We start from the raw sequence: 22931 nt of genomic DNA, 5'->3' as shown, positions 1-22931 counted from the left end.
CTTTATTATTTCTTCTTTGCTGTTTCTTTTTGCTTTTTTCTCTCTTTAAACAAGGAAAAACACACAAAAGATGTCAAGATATGGTCATTAATTCTGGGTTGTAAGGATATACATGTTTGGGGTATTATAAAAGTAATTAATAATAAAAATAAAACCAATTTGGTTATAGAAGATTTTTCTATTTTTATTTTATGATCAAGCTATGTGAGTATAGTTGATAATAATCAGGTGTAAACAATCTCAACTTTCCCCAATGAAGAAAACTTTGTATTATGACTAGCTTAATAATAAGCAGTAGGCTTTGTAAAATACCCAGTAGTTGTATTAGAAGAGCTAATGTGACATGCAGCAGGAAACTGTTCCCAAATCAATGTGACAGTTTGAAACCAAATAAAAATTGACACAATTTTCTGATAAAAACTTTATTGCCTCCAATAGCTACACAGGTCATAAAATAATTACTACTCATTGATTACACATGACTGCCCAAATTCCAGTAACTGTGGCATCAGCATTCCAATTCTTTGATAACTTTATTTATTGGCTTCCAGGACTTGAAAGTTTTGTCACTCTGCCTTATTTTAGAAGGTACATGGAACATCATTTTAATAATTTCTCATTTCTCTTGACAGGCTTAGGATAAGATAAAATGACTAAGGTAACATCCTGGAGTTATGATTAATATATCTCAAAGAAGGGTGCTTTACAGATAAATCTCCACTAAGATACGTTTCAAGGCTATTTTTGACTATGGGCCCTGCTAAGCCATCTTCCAGGAATGTTCTGCATTATGCTAATCATGGAACAAACATATTGAACTTTTGCAAAGGGATCATTTCTTGATTCTAAAACTAACTATATAACAGCTTATCTGAAAATATTATTTGACTAAGAAGATAATAGAGAAAAAAAACATACAAGTGGGCTATCTTATCTTTTGGCAAGCAAAGCTCCTTAAAATTTAGCTTTGGTTTATTCCAGGAATAAAGATTTCTTTTTTGCCAAGAAGTGAATTGTAATAACCCAATTTCAGCCTAGTAGGTATAATATTGAACAAACCTCTCACCGCTGAGCTAGGAAGTACTGTTACAAAGAACTAAACAAAACAAAAATGACTCAATTTCAGTCTTAATGAGTCACCCTGTGAAACAAAAGTCTTAAATTGTAGTTAGAGATATTTATAACCTTAAGGTATATTATCAATGTCACGTTCTTTCAAATAAAAACAAAGGAATTTTAATGGACGATTGTGGAAGGACCTAAGCTTATCTGCCATATGTGTACTAAGGGGAAGATTCAGGAGAGTAAACCAAGTCCAGTTTGAGAAGGAAAAGAGACCACAGAGAGATCCCATAACTTGGCTCATGCCTTTGAAGATAGAAGGTTCTTGTTGCTTTGGCCTGAAGCAAACCACCTTGCAGATATATGAATGCACAGGTATTCCACCTTCAGAGCTATTCAAGCTCTACTTTGAAAGGTAGAGTCTGGTAACTTGGGCACTCTTTTTTTTTTGTACTGGAGATTGAACTCAGGGACACTTAACCAGGCCTTTTTTATATTTTATTTAGAGACAGGGTCTCACTGAGTTGCTTAGTGCCTCATCACCATTGCTGAGGCTGGCTTTGAACTCATAATCCTCCTGCCTCAGCCTCTTGAGCCACTGTGATCAGGTCACTCTTTTTAACTCTAAGGATGCAATTGTTTTTTTCTGATTGGGCATAGAATATTGATTATATCATGGAGTTTCCTTGTTTTATTTGTTCATACAGTCATATATTAGGTAGCTCGACAGTGGAACACTTCATATATTTTTATTACTTATTTATAATACTTTAATATTTTATTTGGATTTGTAAATTTTCCTTTTAATGTGTTAATATAAACAAAAACATTGCTCCATTTTACTATTTCTATTTCATGATCATGATTGGAAAACTGCATCTGTTATCATTGAGTGGAGTCTTATAAGTTAAATTATAATATTCTCTTTGGAAAATTTTAATCACACAGAAAAGTTGAAAGTAAGTACGAACCTCCTTATTCTCCACCTAGGTTATTAACTGCTATCATTTTACAATATTTGCTTGTGCACGCTCTCTCTCTCTCTCTCCTTCTCCCTCCCTCCTTCCCTCTTTCTCTCTCTCCACACATATACATATTTTCTTGAATTTGAAATTTGCAAAGATAATGATAATTTTACTCTAAATCAAAATATAAATAATAAATATCTGAAGTGTAAGGAACTCTTTACTTAACTATATTACTATTACAAGAGAGAAAATTTTAAATTCTAGTATAACCAGATAACCAGTCCATATTTGTATTTTCCCCCCAGATGACTCATTAAATAAGACTCAGTTTACTTGCTAGATTTGGTTTTTATACTTCTTTAGAATCTCTTAATGTTAAAAATCTTTTTTTCTTCTGGAATATTGGGTGTTTCAATGTTGGAGACATATGCCATTTTGTGATTGCTATTATTCACTTTTTCTTAAATGAATTTTTTAATCCAGTCATCTCCCCAATCATCTAAACTATTATATTGATATGATATTTTATTTTTTAAACTTTACAATTGTTCACAAAGTGTTCACTACAGTAATTGTTTTGTGTTTACATACTTTCTTGTCCATTTGTAAAAAAAGAAGAAAAAATATTGGCTTTTGGGCAATTGAGTTCATAAATTATGAACTTCATTGTACAACCTCATTACAAACCCTCGCCCACTACACATACTTGTGAACAATTTCTCTTATAACTATGATAGAGTGAAAAAGTCTGTAGAAACTTCAGCCTACCCTTTACCTAGATGGGCAAAAATGAACCACAGTGTATGATCACATAGTACATTTCTCTGAGATGCCCAAATTGATGACTCAGAAGTAAACCTAATTTAATTTTTCCCCTAAATATACATACATGAAGCTGGCTCTCCTCTCAGTAAGAATTCAATGGAACTGGCTTTTAATCCAACTCCAAATGTCCATCTTGCAGGTGAGCTCACTTTTAGCCTAGAAATAGTGAGCACCCCACTGCAGTAGAGGTCTGAATTATGTGTGAGTAGGTTAAGATTTATAATTTTCTGCAATCTTGCTGTGACTTCTTTAAGTCTCTATTTTCTTCTGTTCTCCATCACTTGATCATAGTCCCACTTTTGCTTTGTGCTCTCTCGTTGTCTCTTATTCTACCTCATTGTCATTACATATCAGGGAAGCTACATCTTTCAGAAGAAAGGGCAAGGTAGGTCCTTTCATCTGATTATTAGATAATTAGAATTTTAAACAAATTAACATGTTTAAGCGACAGACCATCACCATCACCATCTTAGCTCCACTTCCTTTTTAAGTCCTTACCTATCTCTGCCACATTTAATTCTTATATTCACCTCCATTTTTGACTCATGATTTATTTAATCTTACTACACAAGGTAAAAAGAAATGTATGTGCTTTTAGAAGTAAATGCTTAAGAGATATCTGAAGAAACTTCTTTGGATTTGTATCTTTAAAACTTTAATAAATTTTATGAGATAAGCTCACGACAAGGAAGTACAAGAGAAAAAAAATTAATTCACCTGTTAGTGGTAGAAATACTGGCATGCTAACAGGAAAAAAGCAGGATCTATAATAATTCCAAGCACTTGCCAGGAAAAGTCCTTGGTCATATCTAAACATTCCTGCTATTCTTATCAATGCCTCTCTTCAGATCTTCTTATAAAATCCATCTTTCCTGAGTCTAAAAACCATCCCAGGTGACTACGAGACAGGTAAGTAGGAATGCAAGAATGTGATATGGATGGCAAGGATTCTAGAAGCTCTGGGATTAAAAAAGCAGGTGGAGGAGAGCACCTGTTCTCTCAGAAGGTCTGAGACTCAGAAAAGTCTACCCAGGGAGCTCTCAGAAATAAAAGAGATTTTAGATTTCCCAATTCATTCCAGGCCTACAGAATATAACCAAGATCAATGTACCCAATACTGTTCTTGACAAAAGAAAGACAAGAGGCAGTAGGGTCTCTGCATGTCTTCTTGCTGGGCACATTTTCCTCAGTGATCTGATTGACTCTTCACTAATAGACACCATGCTGTCAACCATGACCCTGCCCAGCATGTCCTGGATGCTGCTGTCCTGACTCATGCTCCTGTCTCAGGTGCAAGGTGAGATTCCTCTGCCTCTATCACTGTGCTATCTGTGAGTGTTCAGATTTAAGAAGAGAAAGAAGGCTCCTGGGTATCTCATCAGGTAAGGTGAGGTATATCCTCACTCAGGGAAACTGCCTGCTATCCTTACATCTTCCTGCCTTTCTTCAGACCACTGTGGTCTGTTATCAGTGGAAAGAGGTAGTTTCCCATTTTGTTAGAAACTTCTAAAGGAGGGAAACTGAAAGATCAGTAATGAACTACAGGGAAGGAGAAAGATTGGAGGACCCATAGTGGGAGGCATCATGGGCTATTGAATATGGAGAAAGGGCAAAATAAAAGGAGATTCTCCAATATATAGTTGGTCTATTTTGAGATTAAGAATTCCTCAAGGCTCATTCAGCCATAGAACAGGTAATTTCAGGCTGCCATTTGCCTGCGGCTCGCAGACAAATTACTCAGGCTCAGTGCTAAATAACCCGCGGAAACTGCTTCTTGGAGCCTGCTCCTATCAGAACATACACCGAGCATGGAGCGGCCGAATTCCGGCTCCCGGAACTGCTCTGGCCCAGGGCTAAAGAACCTGCAGAAACTGCTTCTCGGTCCGGGTCCTGCTGAATACTGTGGAGGTAAATACCAACCGAGCCTTCATAGGCAGTGGCAACAGGACTGAGACGGGGCTTGTGAGGGCTGGTCAGGACTCACCCGCTGCTTTGGTCACCCGGCAAAGGGAACGAAATGCTGCCATTCGCATGGGATACCAACATGGCAGAGATCTGATGTCATCAGAAAGCGGCGGAGGAGAGAACTTTATCGATACCAGCGGTGACAGAAACAGTTGGTCTCCTGGTAAAGAAAGTGAGTCACAAACACCTGAGTCTCTCTCACTTTGTCATCAAGCCAGAGGGGCAAAGCAGAGCTGCCACCCGCACCCGGAACAGGCCCAGCGGCCTGCCGGCGTGGTAGTCACGTAACCCCAATTGGAGTAGGGGCAGAGCAGAGCCGCCGCCCGCGCCCGCAAGGTAGGCAGACCTGCGACAGACCGGCGGATCAGGCCCAGTGGCCTACTGGCGCAACAGACACATCACCCCATTTGGAGTAGGGGCAGAGCAGAGCCGCCGCCCATGGCCGCAAGGTAGGCAGACCTGCGACTGACAGGTGGAACAGGCCCAGCGGCCGGCTGGGGTGGTAGGCACATCACCCCAATCGGAGTAGGAGCAGAGCAGAGCCTTCGCCCGCACCCGGGACAGGCCCAGCGGTCCGCGGGTGTGGTAGACAAGTCACACCAATTGGAGGGGGGGCAAAGCAGAGCCGCCACCCGCGCCCGAAGGGTAGGCAGACCTGCAACCGACCGGCGGATCAGGCCCGGTGGCCTGCCGGCGTGGTACACACGTCACCCCAATTGGAGTAGGGGCAGAGCAGAGCCGCTTCCCGAGCCCAGAATAAGCCCAGCGACCTGCCGGCGTGGTAGACACGTCACCCCAATTGGAGTAAGGGCAGAGCAGAGCCGCTGCCCGCGCCTGTAAGGTAGGCAGACCGCCGCCCGACCCTGCAAGAGAGACTTTTCAACTATACAAGAGCAATATAAATACATAGGGGGAAAAATTCTCAAAAACACAACAGTTTCACCAAGCAGAAAGAAACACAAGCAGTATTAAAAGACAAGGAAAGAAAGGACCACAAGCAATGCAGGTCAACTCAACTTTAGAAGAGTTAATATCTGCAGCAGATGGAATGTCAGATAAAGAATTCAGGATATACATGCTTCAGATGATCTGGAGTCTCAAGGAAGACATTAGACAGCAAAATCAGACAATGAAAGATCACATTGACAATGAATTACATAAACAAATCCAAGAAGCAAAAGATCAACTATACAGGGAGATATAGGTTATAAAAAACAAAACAAAAAAACAGAAATCCTAGAAATGCAGGAAGCAATAAACCAAATTAAAAACTCAAATGAGAATACTACCAGCAGAGTAGAACACTTAGAAGATAGAACATCAGACAATGAAGACAAAACATTTCAACTTGAAAAGAACATAGACAGCTCAGCAAGAGTGTTAAGAAACCATGAGCAGAACATCCAAGAAATATGGGATAACATAAAGAGACCAAACTTAAGAGTCATTGGGATACAGGAAGGTATAGAGGTCCAAACCAAAGGAAGGAGCAATCTGTTCAACGAAATAATACGAGAAAACTTCCCAGACTTGAAAAATGAGACAGAATCCCAAATCCTAGAAGCCTACAGGACGCCAAATGTGCAAAATCATAAGAGATCCACACCTAGACACATTATAATGAAGATGCCCAACATACAGAATAAGGAGAGAATTTTAAAAGCTACAAGAGAAAGGAAGCAGATTGCATTTAGGGGTAAGCCAATCAGGATAACAGCTGATCTTTCAACACAGTCTCTGAAAGCTAGAAGATCGTGGAATAACATATTTCAAACACTGAAAGAAAATGGGTTCCAACCAAGAATTGTGTATCCAGCAAAATTAAGCTTCAGGATGGAAGATGAAATTAAAACCTTCCACGATAAACAAAAGTTAAAAGAATTTGCAGCTAGAAATCCATCTCTTCAAAACATCCTTGGCAAAACATTACAGGAAGAGGAAATGGAAAATAACAATGAAAACCAACAGTGGGAGGTAGGACAGTAAATGGGGGAAAAATAATCAAAGAGGAAAACAAACCATGTTTAGTAACAGAAATAAACAAATATGGCTGGAAGAACAACCCATATCTCAATAATAACCCTAAATGTTAATGGCTTAAACTCACCAATTAAGAGACACAGGCTAGTAGAATGGATCACAAAACAAGACCCAACAATATGCTGCCTAAAGGAGATGCATTTGATAGGAAAAGACATACATAGGCTGAAGGTGAAAGGTTGGGAAAAATCATATCACTCATATGGACTTCGGAAACAAGCAGGTGTGTCCATACTCATATCAAATAAAATAGATTTCAAGCCAAAGTTAATCAAAAGGGATAAAGAGGGACACTACATACTGCTCAAGGGAACCATACACCAACAAGACATAACAATCATAAATATATATGCCCCAAACAATGGTGCAGCTATGTTCATCAAACAAACTCTTCCCAAGTTCAAGAGTCTAATAGACCACCATACAATAATCATGGGAGACTTCAACACACCTCTCTCACCACTGGACAGATCTTCCAAACAAAAGTTGAATAAGGAAACTATAGAACTCAATAACACTATTAATAACCTAGACTTAATTGACATATATAGAATATACCACCCAACATCAAGCAGTTACACTTTTTTCTCAGCAGCACATGGATCCTTCTCAAAAATAGATCATATATTATGTCACAGGGCAACTCTTAGACAATATAAAGGAGTAGAGATAATACCATGCATCTTATCTGATCATAATGGAATGAAACTGAAAATCAACGATAAAAGAAGGAAGGAAAAATCATGCATCACTTGGAGAATGAACAATAGGTTACTGAATGATCAATGGGTTATAGAAGACATCAAGGAGGAAATTAAAAATACTTAGAGATAAATGAAAATACAGACACAACATATCGGAATCTATGGGACACATTGAAAGCAGTTCTAAGAGGAAAATTCATTGCTTGGAGTTCATTCCTTAAAAAAAGAAAAAACCAACAAATAAATGATCTCATACTTCATCTCAAAATCCTTGAAAAAGAAGAGCAAAACAACAGCAAAAGAAGTAGAAGGCAAGAAATAATTAAAATCAGAGCTGAAATTAATGAAATCGAAACAAAAGAAACAATTGAAAAAATTGACAAAACTAAAAGTTGGTTCTTTGAAAAAATAAACAAAATCGACAGACCCTTAGCGATGCTAGCAAAGAGAAGAAGAGAGAGAACTCAAATTACTAGCATACGGGATGAAAAAGGCAATATCACAACAGACACTTCAGAAATACAGAAGATAATCAGAAATTATTTTGCATCCTTATACTCCAATAAATGAGAAGATAGTGAAGGCATCGATAAATTTCTTAAGTCATATGATCTGCCCAGATTGAGTCAGGAGGATATAGACAACCTAAACAGACCAATATCAATTGAGGAAATAGAAGAAACCATCAAAAGACTACCAACTAAGAAAAGCCCAGGACCGGATGGGTATACAGCAGAGTTTTACAAAACCTTTAAAGAGGAACTAATACCAATACTTTTCAAGCTACTTCAGGAAATAGAAAAAGAGGGAGAACTTCCAAATTCATTCTATGAGGCCAACATCACCCTGATTCCTAAACCAGACAAAGACACTTCAAAGAAAGAAAACTACAGACCAATATCTCTAATGAACCTAGATGCAAAAATCCTCAATAAAATTCTGGCAAATCGGGTACAAAAACATATCAAAAAAATTGTGCACCATGATCAAGTAGGATTCATCCCTGGGATGCAAGGCTGGTTCAATATATGGAAATCAATAAATGTTATTCACTGCCGCAGTCTGGCTGGGCACAAAATCACGAGCCACTCAAGCAGGAACAAACTTTATTATTTTTTGAAACTGCCGCCAATGTCCGGTACGCACCCGGGAAGATTTTTTCCACCCACGAGGCCTCCTCTCGGACCCGCAGAGAGTGCTCCTCCCCCGGAACTCCCTCCTACTGTACTTCCCCAACCAATGGGAACTCTCCAGGTGTCCCGTAGCCGGCCTAGGTGAACAGCAGGAGTCCAATATCCATATAAATGCAAATCTTAACATAATCATATCATCTCAATGGCTAGCTGGCGTCACCTTTCGACCAAAAATGCCATGCATCATATCCTTGGCTCTTAGCATCTCCCCACTTCTGTTTAAGTAACAAGCAATCTGGCTAGGGACCGTGTCTGTTAGGTTTGTCCAATTCAACATATGGTTCTTACCCGTCATCAGAAAACTGACTTTTAGGCGTCAGCCTCCTGTCTTAGGTTGATACCACTGCAATTGGATCATACCCGTCACTGACTACCGGTCCAGCATATAGCCATACTTGTGGATAGGCCTATGTACCAGTGGGGGGGTGAGGTTCTTTGCCTCACCTCTGTTGGCCCCCAAATTTAGACCGTCACTAGTAGAAGGGAGGAGGATACAGAAATGTCATGACACCAAGTCAATTAACGGCTCCTAGGAAAAATTGCATCACTGGTGACACATCAGCAAAGATACGCTAGCGCTACCATAATTCGCTGCATCAACAAATAGATCACAAAGCATACAAGTGATACATAGTCCAGGCAAGTTCTGTAAGCAGTTCAAAGCAGAGGAATCTATCAATATGTCCATATCCTCCCAAAATAAAGCATACAAGTGATACATAGTCCAGGCAAGTTTTGTAAGCAGTTCAAAGCAGAGGAATCTATCAATATGTCCATATCCTTCCAAAATAAATCGACTCATTGATTGAGCATTACTTGTTGAGTTATAAATCATTGATGTATCAGTTTACACGGTTTGTTGTGATAACTCTCGAAGAAGTTGTAGTTTGGTTTTATCTTTGTCTTCACCGGCACTGGGATGAAAATAGGAATTTTGACAATGATGCTAAAAAAAAATATGTAACATTTCAACAGGTACTAAGAAAACAGTATTTAGAACAATTTACATTATCCTGAACAGAATTATTAAATATAATGAAAAGGAAAGGTGAAAGTAAACAAACAGATCTGTTAACCCTCTATTTGTTCATATATTAAAATAATCCTCAACAGCTGTTTACCCAAATAATTAAACTATTAAAATCATGTAAATAAAAAAAAAATAAAATTTTTGGATCCATGTGCATGAGTGCTCCTCATATGTGATATATGGACATACGCACATACAGACATACAACACAAAACAGAAGTGTGCACACGTAACATATAACACATAAGACAATAGTAAAGGCCTTGTAGCTTTACCTAGGTGAAATCTCCATTGCAATGTTCAAAAACTCCACAGTCAAAAAATAAAACTGATCAGAAAAAACATTAACCTAGGTCTGTATGAGCTCAAAAATAAAATAGAACTTTATGATGTGGGAAAAAGCAATAATAAAATAGACATTGAAAAAAGCATCCTGGTTAATCACTGTCGCAGATGTAAGAATAGCCAAGCTGGAGATCTGGATATCAGCTGTTATGGATTTGAGTCGAATCATCTTCCTTTTGGTCTGTAGAAATTGTTTTAGTTAGTCTCTCTGGAATCCAAATCGGCTGCTGTTCTTCCTGTGGAAAAACACAAACAGAGCCTCGACTCCAGACTATCACTGGGTCAGGACCTTTCCATTGTCCTGTTAGAATATCTTTCCAAAGTACCTTAGGCTTACGTACATTTTTTGGATACAAATGTCTTTCCGCAGCACTAAGCCCTGATGAATTCAAATTTAAAAAGTTTAGAGTAAAAAGGGTTATTTTAAGTTTATCTTTGGGGGATATATACCCCTTTCCAATTCCCTACTTTTGTTTTAATAAGTACCTTTTAATAGTTTGATGAGCTCTTTCAACTATGCCTTGTCCTTGTGGATTGTATGGAATTCCTGTTATGTGAGTAATGCCAAATGATGAGCAAAAATTTTTAAAAGAGGTGGACGCATAACCAGGACCATTATCGGTTTTTAACTGTTTTGGAACGCCCACAGTGGCAAAATTTTGTAAGCAATGAGCTATAACATCTTTAGTTTTTTCTCCGGCATGAAGGGAGCCCATCAGAAATCTGGAAGAAGTATCAACTGTAACATGTAAATATTTTAATTTTCCAAATTCTGGCAAGTGTGTGACGTCCATCTGCCAAATATGGTTAGGTGTCAGTCCTCTAGGATTGACTCCAAGATTAACTTGTGGTAAAAATGTCACACAATTTTGACATTGTTTTATTATATGTCAGGTTTGTTCTTTAGTTATTTTAAAACGCTTTTGTAAAGTATTAGCATTGACATTGAACCTTTTATGAAAAGTTATAGCTTCTTCTATTGTGGAGAAAATATGTATGTCATGTGTAGATTTATCTGTTAACTCATTGCCCAAACTAAGGGCTCCAGGCAATCCTGTATGTGCCCTGATATGTCCTATAAAGAATGGATCTTTTCTGTCCCAGATTAGACTTTGTATAGTGGAAAACAAAGAGAAAACAGTAGAAGAAGGAGAAATCCTACCAGCATCTTCAAGGGATACTATAGCATTAACTACATACTGACTATCAGAAAATAAATTAAATACAGAATCTTTAAACATCATAAAAGCTTGTAATACTGCATTAAGCTCTACCTTTTGAGCTGATTGTTTGGGTACTAAAAATGTAAAAGTTTGATCAGGGGTAACTACTGTTGCTGTACCATTATTTGACCCATCAGTGAATATATTTGGAGCATTCATGATAGGGTTTTTTTTGGTCATCTTTGGAAAAACTACAGGATGTTTAGACCAAAAAGACAACAAAGGATTAGACGGTAAGTGATTATCAAATGAAACATTAGATTTACACATGATTATTGCCCAAGTATTTAACTCATTAGCTAACTCATCAATTTGATCTATAGTATATGGAGTAATAATTTTATTGGGAGAAATCCCAAACACTCCCTTGGCTGCTTTTATTCCTTTGAGTATTAATTGTCCTACAGCCTCAGGATACCTAGTAAGAATAGTGTTAGGAGAATAAGATAAATGTATCCACAATAATGGACCTTCTTGCCAGAATACTCCTGTAGGAATATTTTTTGTTGGCAGTACAATAAATAATAAAGGCAAACTTATATCAATTCTATCCAAATGTATATTTTCCATATATGTTTCAATGATTTTTAATGCATTTCTTGCTTCAGGCGTCAACATGCGGGGTGAATTTTGATCTGATGGACCTTTTAGAATATCAAATAAAGGTCCCAACTCTCCTGTTGGTATGCCTAGATAAGGCCTTATCCAATTTATGTCTCCTAATAACTTTTGAAAGTCGCTAAGTGATTTGAGTTGATCTACTCGTATTTGAATTTTGGGTGGACGGACCATGGTTGAGGATAATAAAACCCCTAAATAATTAATTGGAAGATTTAATTGTACTTTATCTATTGCTATCTCTAGATTATAATTTTTTAATAAATTTGTAAGTGTGGCATAACATTCTAGCAATGTGTTTTTATCTTTATGTGCCAATAACACATCATCCATATAGTGAAATATTTGTAGTTCAGGATTTTGATTTCTAAGTGGCTGGATTGCTTTGTTAACATAAATTTGACACATAGTTGGACTATTAGCCATCCCTTGAGGGAGTACTTTCCATTCATATCTCTGATCAGGACCTTCATGATTTAGTGCAGGGATAGTAAATGCAAAATGTGGACTATCCTCGGGATGAATTGGAATTGAAAAAAAACAATCTTTAATATCTATAGCTAAAACATACCAGGTTTTTGGTAAAGCAGACAACTGGGGAATCCCTGATTGAGCAGGTCCCATAATAACCATCTCATTATTAATGGCTCTTAAATCTTGCAATAATCTCCATTTACCAGATTTCTTTTTAATGACAAAAATGGGAGTATTATGGGGAGATACGGAAGGTTGTATATGTCCCTCCGCTAATTGTTGTTTGACCAGGTTATGGGCTATTTGTATCTTTTCTTTAGTCAGGGGCCACTGAGGAACCCACACTGGTCTTTCTGATTTCCAAGTAATTTTGATTGTCTCAGTGGCCCTTTCTGAAAACCCAATCCATGTCTATTTGTTTCTTGATCTATTTGAATTGGTGTTGTCATACCTTGTTCTTGTTCTCTTAATCTTTCTTCTTTCCTAAAGCCTTGTCTAGCCCTAGTGTGGGCACATTAGGATTGATGTTATTTGTTAATGTCAAACCTAATTGATCTAGGACATCTCGTCCCCATAAATTTATAGGAAGATGATCCAATACATAGGGCTTTATAGTTCCTTCACATCCTTCAGGATCCTTCCAATCTAATACCGTTGCACTTCTATGGGGATTAGTTGCCACTCCTAGGCCTCGAAGCATTTGAGTGGCTTGTTGTAATGGCCAGTGTTTTGGCCATTCTTGACGAGATATTATGCTAAGGTCAGCACCTGTGTCCAGTAGCCCAATAAAGTCATGTCCTTGAATATTTAGTTTTAGCATGGGGCGAGAATCTAGATTTAAAGACAGCATAGCTCAATCTACACCTGTGGAGCCTAATCCCTTGGAACCTCTTTCTACAGTACAACTGGAAAATTTATCATGTAGGCTGGGTATTATTAATAACTGTGCTATTCTATCTCCTGGTGAAATTACTGATATACCTCTTGGAGAACTAGTTATAATTTTTATTTCACCCTCATAATCGGGATCAATTACCCCAGGACTTATCATAAGTCCTTTTAGTGTTGAAGAACTGCATCCCAATAATAAGCCTACTGTTCCTTGGGGAAGAGGTCCTTTTACTCCTGTGGGAATGATTTGAACTCCCATCTCTGGAGTTAGTACTGCTCTGGCAGAGGCGCAGATGTCCAACCCTGCGCTCCCTCTAGTTTGTCTGATGAGGGATTTAATGGATAATGCGTCCTGGGCACTACCTTGATGGTGCTGCTGGGTTCCTCCATTGCCCCGTATATTTGTGGTTTTGGGCCCCGGAGCATTGGGCCCTCCAGTCCGTTTTTTGGCAATGGAGCCTGATGTCTTTCTCCATGATATCATGGGTAAACACTTGGTCCTTGTCTGTTTTTTGATAACGGAGTACCCTCTATGGTGGTTTGAGAACGGCATTCATTAGCCCAGTGTTTCCCTCTACGGCATTGTGGGCAAATACCCGGTATTCTATTCCTTTGATACCTAGCCTTGTTAAACCCTCCTCCTATGGGGCAACTCCTTTTAAAATGTCCTGTTTGATCACAATTATAGCATGTTTTTGGCCTGGCATCTAAAGCCTGTTGTACTGCTGCTAAGACTTGCCCTTGTTCATTAATGTCTCTACATAATTTAATATATGTGTTTAAATCTTCATGTTTCCATGGTCTGATGACCTCTCTGCAGCAACGATTTGCTTGGTCATAAGCCAGTTGTTTTATAAATGGCATTGCCTGTTCTGTATCTCCAAATACTCTAGATGCTGTCTGAATAAGCCTATCTACAAATTCAGCGTAAGGTTCATTAGCTCCTTGTATTACCTTAGATAATTGTCCTTGTAAATCTCCATGCCCCTGTAAAGTTTTCCATGCCCTAACTGCGTCTGCAGCAATTTGTGCGTATACGCCAGGATCATATTCAATTTGTTGCCGTTGACCCTCATAAGGTCCTTTTCCTAATAACATATCTAGATTTCTTTGAGGGTAACCAGCTGCTGCATTTTGCCTAGCTGTCTCCATGCAAAATTCCTCATTGGCAACCTTCCATAACAAATATTGTCCTCCATTTAGCACAGATCGACACATGTTAGCCCAATCTGCTGGCGTCATGTCTAAGTTGGTAATGGATTCGACCATGCTCACAGTGAAGGGTGCTTGTGGCCCGTAGGTTGTTACAGCCTCCTTTAATTGTTTCACTGTTTTGAAATCTAAAGCACGGTGAATTCGTTGTCCTCCTGCCTGCTCAAGTACAGGGCATGCTAATCTTTGGGGTCCTGCCTCAGGATTCCGTCCATCAACTATGGGAGTTGAGGGCCGCTCAGCTGTAGATGGCGCTGTTGGTTGAATTACGCCCTCTGGTGATAGAACGGGGTTAGTAGCAGCCTCCTGTTGTAATTCCCCGCCTGATGGTTGTTTTTCCTCTAAGCTTTCTTTCTTCAAATCTTCCTCTGTCTGACTAGCTTGAGAGACCTTCTCTTTCGCTTGACCTAACATGTTTTCTACCATAGTCTGGACCTCTAACAATTTACTTAACAGTCTTTCGGTTTGTTTTTTACTAGTTTCTAATCTACTATAAAGGTAACGCAACCCAATAAGATAGCATAAAACAAAATCGAAACAGAATGAAACAAAAACCGAACAAAGAATAGTTCTATCAATTTTCTCTTTCTCAGGGCCGAACAACTTCAAACCTTGAGCCAACCATTTTTCCCAGTTTGCCTGAGAAAATTCTAGGGATAGGCAGCTTGAAACAAAAACAAGATAAATCAAAACGAGAACACATTGTTTTTTGAAATGGTCACCCATTTTGTTGCCTTCCCTCAGGGGCAAGCAATTTTACTCACCTCCAAGCTTCAGGCATTCCCCGTACGGGCCACCAGTTGCCGCAGTCTGGCTGGGCACAAACTCACGAGCCACTCAAGCAGGAACAAACTTTATTATTTTTTGAAACTGCCGCCAATGTCCGGTACGCACCCGGGAAGATTTTTTCCACCCACGCGGCCTCCTCTCGGACCCACAGAGAGCGCTCCTCCCCCGGAACTCCCTCCTACTGTACTTCCCCAACCAATGGGAATTCTCCAGGAGTCCCATAGCAGGCCTAGGTGAACAGCAGGAGTCCAATATCCATATGAATGCAAATCTTAACATAATCATATCATCTCAATGGCTAGCTGGCGTCACCTTTCGACCAAAAATGCCATGTATCATATACTTGGCCCTTAGCAATTCACCACATCAATCGACTTAAAAATAAGAACCATATGATCATCTCGATAGATGCGGAAAAAGCATTCGACAAAGTACAGCATCCCTTTATGCTCAAAACTCTAGAAAAACTAGGGATAACAGGAACCTACCTCAATATTGTAAAAACAATCTATGCTAAGCCTCAGGCTAGCATCATTCTGAATGGAGAAAAATTGAAGGCATTCCCTCTAAAATCTGGAACAAGACAGGGATGCCCTCTCTCACCACTTCTGTTCAACATAGTTCTCGAAACACTGGCCAGAGCAATTAGACAGACGAAAGAAATTAAAGGTATCAAAATAGGAAAAGAAGAACTTAAATTATCACTATTTGCAGGTGACATGATTCTATACCTAGCAGACCCAAAAGGGTCTACAAAGAAACTATTAGAGCTAATAAATGAATTCAGCAAAGTGGCAGGATATAAAATCAACACGCATAAATCAAAGGCATTCCTGTATATCAGCAACAAATCCTCGGAAATGGAAATGAGGACAACCACTCCATTCACAATATCCTCAAAAAAAAAAAATAAATAAAATACTTGGGAATCAACCTAACAAAAGAGGTGAAAGACTTATACAATGAAAACTACAGAACCCTAAAGAGAGAAATAGAAGAAGATCTTAGAAGATGGAAAAATATACCCTGTTGATGGATAGGCAGAACTAACATCATCAAAATGGCAATATTACCAAAAGTTCTCTATAGGTTTAATGCAATGCCAATCAAAATCCCAATGGCATTTCTTGTAGAAATAGAGAAAGCAATCATGAAATTCATATGGAAAAATAAAAGACCCAGAATAGCAAAAACAATGCTAAGCAGGAAGTGTGAATCAGGCGGTATAGCGATACCAGACTTCAAACTATACTACAGAGCAATAGTAATAAAAACAGCATGGTACTGGTACCAAAACAGGCGAGTGGACCAATGGTACAGAATAGAGGACACAGAAACCAATCCACAAAACTACAACTATCTTATATTTGATAAAGGGGCTAAAAGCATGCAATGGAGGAAGGATAGCATCTTCAACAAATGGTGCTGGGAAAACTGGAAGTCCATATGCAACAAAATGAAACTGAATCCCTTTCTCTCACCATTCACAAAAGTTAATTCAAAATGGATCTAGGAGCTTGATATCAAATCAGAGACACGGCGTCTGATAGAAGAAAAAGTTGGCTATGATCTACATACTGTGGGGTCGGGCTCCAAATTCCTCAATAGGACACCCATAGCACAAAAGTTAATAACTAGAATCAACAAATGGGACTTACTAAAACTAAAAAGTTTTTTCTCAGCAAAAGAAACAATAAGAGAGGTAAATAGGGACCCTACATCGTGGGAACAAATCTTTACTCCTCACAGTTCAGATAGAGCCCGAATATCCAGAGTATACAAAGAACTCAAAAAATTAGACAATAAGATAACAAATAACCCAGTCAACAAAAGGGCCAAGGACCTGAACAGACACTTCTCAGAGGAGGACATACAATCAATCAACAAGTACATGAAAAAATGCTCACCATCTCTAGCAGTCAGAGAAATGCAAATCAAAACCACCCTAAGATACCATCTCACTCCAGTAAGATTGGCATCCATTATGAAGTCAAACAACAACAAGTGCTGGCGAGGATGTGGGGAAAAGGGTACACTCGTACATTGCTGGTGGGACTGCAAATTGGTGCAGCCAATTTGGAAAGCAGTATGGAGATTTCTTGGAAAGCTGGGAATGGAACCACCATTTGACCCAGCTATTCCCCTTCTTGGTCTATTCCCTAAAGACCTAAAAAGAGCATGCTACAGTGACACTGCTACATCGATGTTCATAGCAGCACAATTCACAATAGCAAGACTGTGGAACCAACCTAGATGCCCTTCAATAGACAAATGGATAAAAAAATGTGGCATTTATACACAATGGAGTATTACTCTGCATTAAAAAATGACAAAATCATAGAATTTGCAGGGAAATGGATGGCATTAGAGCAGATTATGCTAAGTGAAGCTAGCCAATCCCTAAAAAACAAATGCCAAATGTCTTCTTTGATATAAGGAGAGTAACTAAGAACAGAGTAAAGACAAAGAGCATGAGAAGAAGATTAACATTAAATTGGGATGAGAGGTGGGAGGGAAAGGGAGAGAGAAGGGAAATTGCATGGAAATGGAAGGAGACCCTCAGGGTTATACAAAATTACATACAAGAGGAAGTGAGGGGAAAGGGAAAAATAATACAAGGGGCAGAAATGAATGACAGTAGAGGGGGTAGAGAGAGAAGAGGGGAGGGGAGGGGAGGGGAGGGGGATAGTAGAGGATGGGAAAGGCAGCAGAACACAACAGACACTAGTATGGCAATATGTAAATCAATGGATGTGTAACTGATGTGATTCTGCAATCTGTATATGGGGTAAAAATGGGAGTTCATAACCCACTTGAATCAAATTGTGAAATATGATATATCAAGAACTCTGTAATGTTTTGAACAACCAACAATAAAAAATTTAAAAAAAAATCAAATCTAACATAAAAATGGAAAAAAAATTTCTCAAAGCATTAGTAAAGAGGAGATGTAGTGGGGATTATAGTTTTCCTCTCAAAAGAAGACCTCATAACACTCTCTAAGTTGTCTTTCCCCCCAATCTCCACTCATCATTTGACCCTATCCCTCTTTGTATCTCCCTGTACCCAGGTGAAGGCATTGAGAAAGAACAGCCCTCTCCACGCCTCAGCTGTCCCAAAGGCTCTGGGCCTATGCCTCCCACTGCTATGCCTTGTTTACCACACCAAAATCCTGGATAGATGCTGATGTGAGTGCTGAGTGGAGGGGTTAGGTGTGAAAGGCCACGTGTGTCTCAGGGTTAGGATCTCCAGGATTCCTGGATGGGAATGAACACCCTTATTAATTCCCTTTGCCCCACCTACCTTGGCCCTGTCGTTCTCCAGTGAGGTCTCAGGCTCTCTCTTATTTTATTGCTTCCCAACCATGCAGTTGGCCTGCCAGAAGTGGTCAGAAGGACACCTTGTGTCTGTGCTCAGTGGGGCTGAAGCATCGTTCCTGACCTCCTTGGTCAAGAGCAGTGTGAATAGCTACCAGTATGTGTGGATTGGGCTTCATGACCCCACACTGGTGAGACTGGATGCTCTTTCTGTTCTGCCTCAAGTAGTTATGTTACCAAGGCTCACTCTCCTATATCTGCTCAGTAAGAACCTGAGGGGACATAGAGCTCAAATTCTGGGTGGCATTTGGAATGAAGGTAAATCCTGGTGGCCATCGAAGACCTAAGTTCTGTGGAAGTCTCTGTCACAAGGTGAAGTTAATGTATCTGTTGTCAACTTTTACACTATTTTCACAGGAGGCTTTAGAAATCAGTTCTTTGATCTTTAGGTATTCTGAGCATACTATTCTGAGAGAATACAACTTGAAGATGAGATCCATATTTTCTCTTTTTAGAATAGATATTCTTTTTGAGTTTCAGAGTCCTATTCACAAATACATTACTAATTATGTTAAGCAAATTCATATTATTATTGAGTGGTTCCAATGTTCTTGTGATAATTGTTTGGGATTTTCTTTAGGAATCTGGAATTCAGGAGGAGTGTCCCAACAGAGAGCTCTAGGTAGCCTGTGGAGAAGGTCAAATTCCATGAACATGGGGAGGGAATCAGATATTCCAGCTAGGGAATTATGTGAGCAGAACTCTTCACCTCCGTACCTGGATTCATCCTGTGCTCTGTAGGGCCAAGAACCCAATGGTGCTGGATGGGAGTGGAGCAGCACTGATGTGCTGAATTACGTAAACTGGGAGAGGAATCCTTCCACTGCTTCAGACCGTGGTTATTGTGGGAGCGTGTCATGAAACTCAGGTAAGCATTAGAGGAATCACCTCTGCCAGGTCTTTCCCATCTCTCCTCAACCATTCTGGGGCCTGACCATCAGGGAATCCTCCTGAGAGGAAACTGAAGTTTGATTCATGCAAGCAGAAAAAGAAAGTTGATTTGTCTTCTCCTATCTCCTTTGATTTCTCCTTTTTCTGAGTCTTCTCCCCTTGGAGTGAGACTATGGTGAAGATGAGAAAGAATCTAAAAGTCTGGGATAGAAACTGAGATGCCACTTCTTTGGGATCACAAAATCCACCTTTCTCAGTCACTTTATCTCTTCTTCCTCTCCAGCATTTCTGAAGTGGAGAGATTACAGGTGTGATAGAGAGTTTCCTTATGTCTGCAAATTCAAGAACTAGTACACGTGGGAAACCAACAGGATGAAATTGTGCATACTTCCATCATGAACAAGAGTCCAAGGTGAAGATCCACCCAAGGAAGCATTCTCTGGACACCCCCAAACCTGATCACCTCATCCTGAGCTTCCCTCTTCTGTTGTCTTCCCACCCCCATTTCAAGCTCTTCTGTGGGTTTTTTTTTTTTTTTGTAGCCTGAGGTCTTAGAGATAAATAAAAGTCTTAAATTATACTTGTATGCTTTGGTATCTAAAGACCCTTAAGATGGGGAAGAGAGTGCCTGGGAAAAAAGACTTTCCTTTTCTCAGTTCCATCCAAGCCCAAGAGAAAATGCCTAATCCTGGTCTCCTATACCTGCCCACTGTGTTTATGAACAGATGACAATGACACTGCTCTTCCACGCACCCACTGCCCATGTCCCTCTTCATGGTGCGACACCAACAGCCTTAGGGAAGCCTGACATAGTTTATACAGTGCTTCTCAAATTATTTCCTGAGAATAAAAATTTTTGCTTGGATTGTGACTTTTGCAGATGACAGTAAGACATGAGAAACTTGGGCTTCCGGTTACAATGCTGACATAATGGGAATTGCATGTCGGTACTTCCTTCCTTTAAACACTCATGCAAAAATAATGTACATATTTTAAGCCAACAATTTTTCTTTGGACTAATAGAGAATTGAAGTAGTAGAGCAAATCCATTCCTTGATATGTGCACAGCACTTAAGTACATAGAGCCCTTTTTAATTTCTGCTTATCTGGACCAGAAACTTCTAGAGCTGTGAAGTGTTAGGAATATTTAAATGGTATTTTTTTTTCCAGTTTTGTTGGTGTATCATTGTTGTACATAATGGTTGGATTTTTTGTTACATATTATTAAATGCTAATTTTGAGAAATTACTGAATGTTGAGTGGGGATTGGCAGTAAAGTGAGAAACTCCTGAAAGCATCCAAACTTAGGAAGGGTGTTTTAGGAAGGAACCCAAACTTGCATGGTTTTTTCTTCCAGGGACCTGCCAGTTTCTCACAATGAAGGATCAAGAGTAATCCCCTCATGACTTTGGCACAGGGAGAAGAAAAGAAACCGTTTGAAGTTGGACTAAAACATTTTCCATAGCAAAGATCTACTTCCAGGTAGAAAGACCATATTAAAGTCCTATACCCATGGGTGAAGTCCTATACAATGGGTAAGGTATTTACCCAATGCCAGCCACCTCTATACTTCTTGTCTTACAGAAAGTAGTGAGAGATATAAAAATACTTTTGAAGGTCATGGCTCTAGGACACAGGCCCACACAAATACTGAGATTTAATCATAAGATTTTATGCTTCTCCTGATATAGAGACTGCTGCATAACAGGGATTCAATAGCAGATAACTGGAAAAGGTTTATGTTACAGAGTCTTCTATTTAAGAAGAATCTCTTAGGGAATCCCAAAGGCAAAAGATGAAACAAAAACAAGGTCTCTGGAGAAAGATTAACTTTCTGCTCCCACAGCTATGGCAAATAATAAACACAAACTAACATAAAGCTCACAATAAAGGCCTCTTTCTTCAGTTTCTCTCACACATTATGTCATGTGCAGCTGTCAAGAGAAACTATCAAAGTTGTTCAAAAGCAAGGAAAAACATAGTGGAAGGAATCAAGCAAACACAGGAACTGGACTCAGATATGGCATAGACTGTAGAGTTATATATAATCTCAGGAATTAAAAATAAAAATAAGTATACTTGGGCTGGAGTTGTAGCTCAGTGGTAGAACACTTGCCTAGCATGTATGAGGCCCTGGGTTTAACCCTCAGCACTACATAAAAATAAATAAAGGTATTTTGTCCATCTACAGCTAAAAAATGTTTTTTAAAAACAAATATACTTAATGTAATAAGAGAATTGACAATGGGCAAGGAAATTTTGTAATGTATGCAGAGAGGTGTAAGCCCTATGAAATAATCAAAATGCAATGCCACACTAGCAAAGAATGGAGGAACTTTGGATTGGGCAGAGGGGAGTGAGGGGAAGGGGAGGGGGTGTGAGAGTGGAAAGGATAGTGGACTGAGATAGACATTATTACCCTATATACATTGTATAATTGCACGACCCATGTGACTCTACATCATGTACAGTTAGAGGAATGAGAATTTGTGCTCCATTTATGTACAATGTGTTAAAATGCAAGCTGCTGTCAGGTATAACTAATTAGAACAAATTTGAAACAAAACAAAACAAAAAAATGCAATGCCACAAATTGAAAGCACTCTAACAGGGAGGAAGAATATCTTTGGCTCATAAGTCAAATGGACATGGCCAGATGAAATATCAGTGAGCTTGGAAATTTGTTAATAGTGACTTATCAAGATTAAATGCAAAAAGAAAATGGAATGAAAAATCTCAGAATAGTCAAGAACTGTGAAATAATTATAAAAGGTAAAACTTATGAATAATAGGAATACTAGAAGGAAAAAAAAGGAACAAAAATAATTTGAAAAGTGGGTAAGCATTTTCCAAAATTAAGGTCACACCAAACCCTAGATCCAGGAAGCTCAAGGATGCCAGGTAGGATGAATAGAAAAACCCCAATGTAGGCCTCTCATTAAACCTGTAGATTACCAAAAACAAAACAAAACAAAATCTTGAAAGAAACCAGAGATTTAGGGGACAGTTTACCTTTAGAGGAACAGGAATAATAATTAGACTTTTCATCGGAAAACATGAGAATGAATGGAAATGAAAAACTAAAATTTCATAGACCATAATGTTATTCTTCAAAAGTAAAGGAGAAACAAGTACTTTCTCTAATGAACAAAATAAAATCTAAGAAAACTCACTTCCAAAAACCTTGCATGTAAAAAGTTCTTATGGGTGAAGGGAATTGACAGAGATCCAATAACTCACATAGTTTCAAAGAAAAGTATTGAAAGGGCAAGAAAAATGAATAGTGAAGACTTTAATTTTTCTCATTTTTAACCAGGATAAAAG

At 38.9% G+C, this 22931-nt stretch overlaps 1 pseudogene; it reads left to right on the top strand.

Moving 5' to 3' along the window:
- Positions 1-4076: 4076 nt before the first annotated feature.
- Positions 4077-19958, top strand: LOC114099513 (regenerating islet-derived protein 3-beta-like; annotated as a pseudogene).
- Positions 19959-22931: the final 2973 nt, after the last annotated feature.

The sequence above is a fragment of the Marmota flaviventris genome, chromosome 14 (genome assembly GCF_047511675.1).
Source record: "Marmota flaviventris isolate mMarFla1 chromosome 14, mMarFla1.hap1, whole genome shotgun sequence".
Classification (NCBI taxonomy): Eukaryota; Metazoa; Chordata; class Mammalia; order Rodentia; family Sciuridae; genus Marmota; species Marmota flaviventris.
The sequence above is the reverse complement of the archived record's forward strand: the minus strand, read 5'-3'. Positions and strand labels throughout refer to the sequence as shown.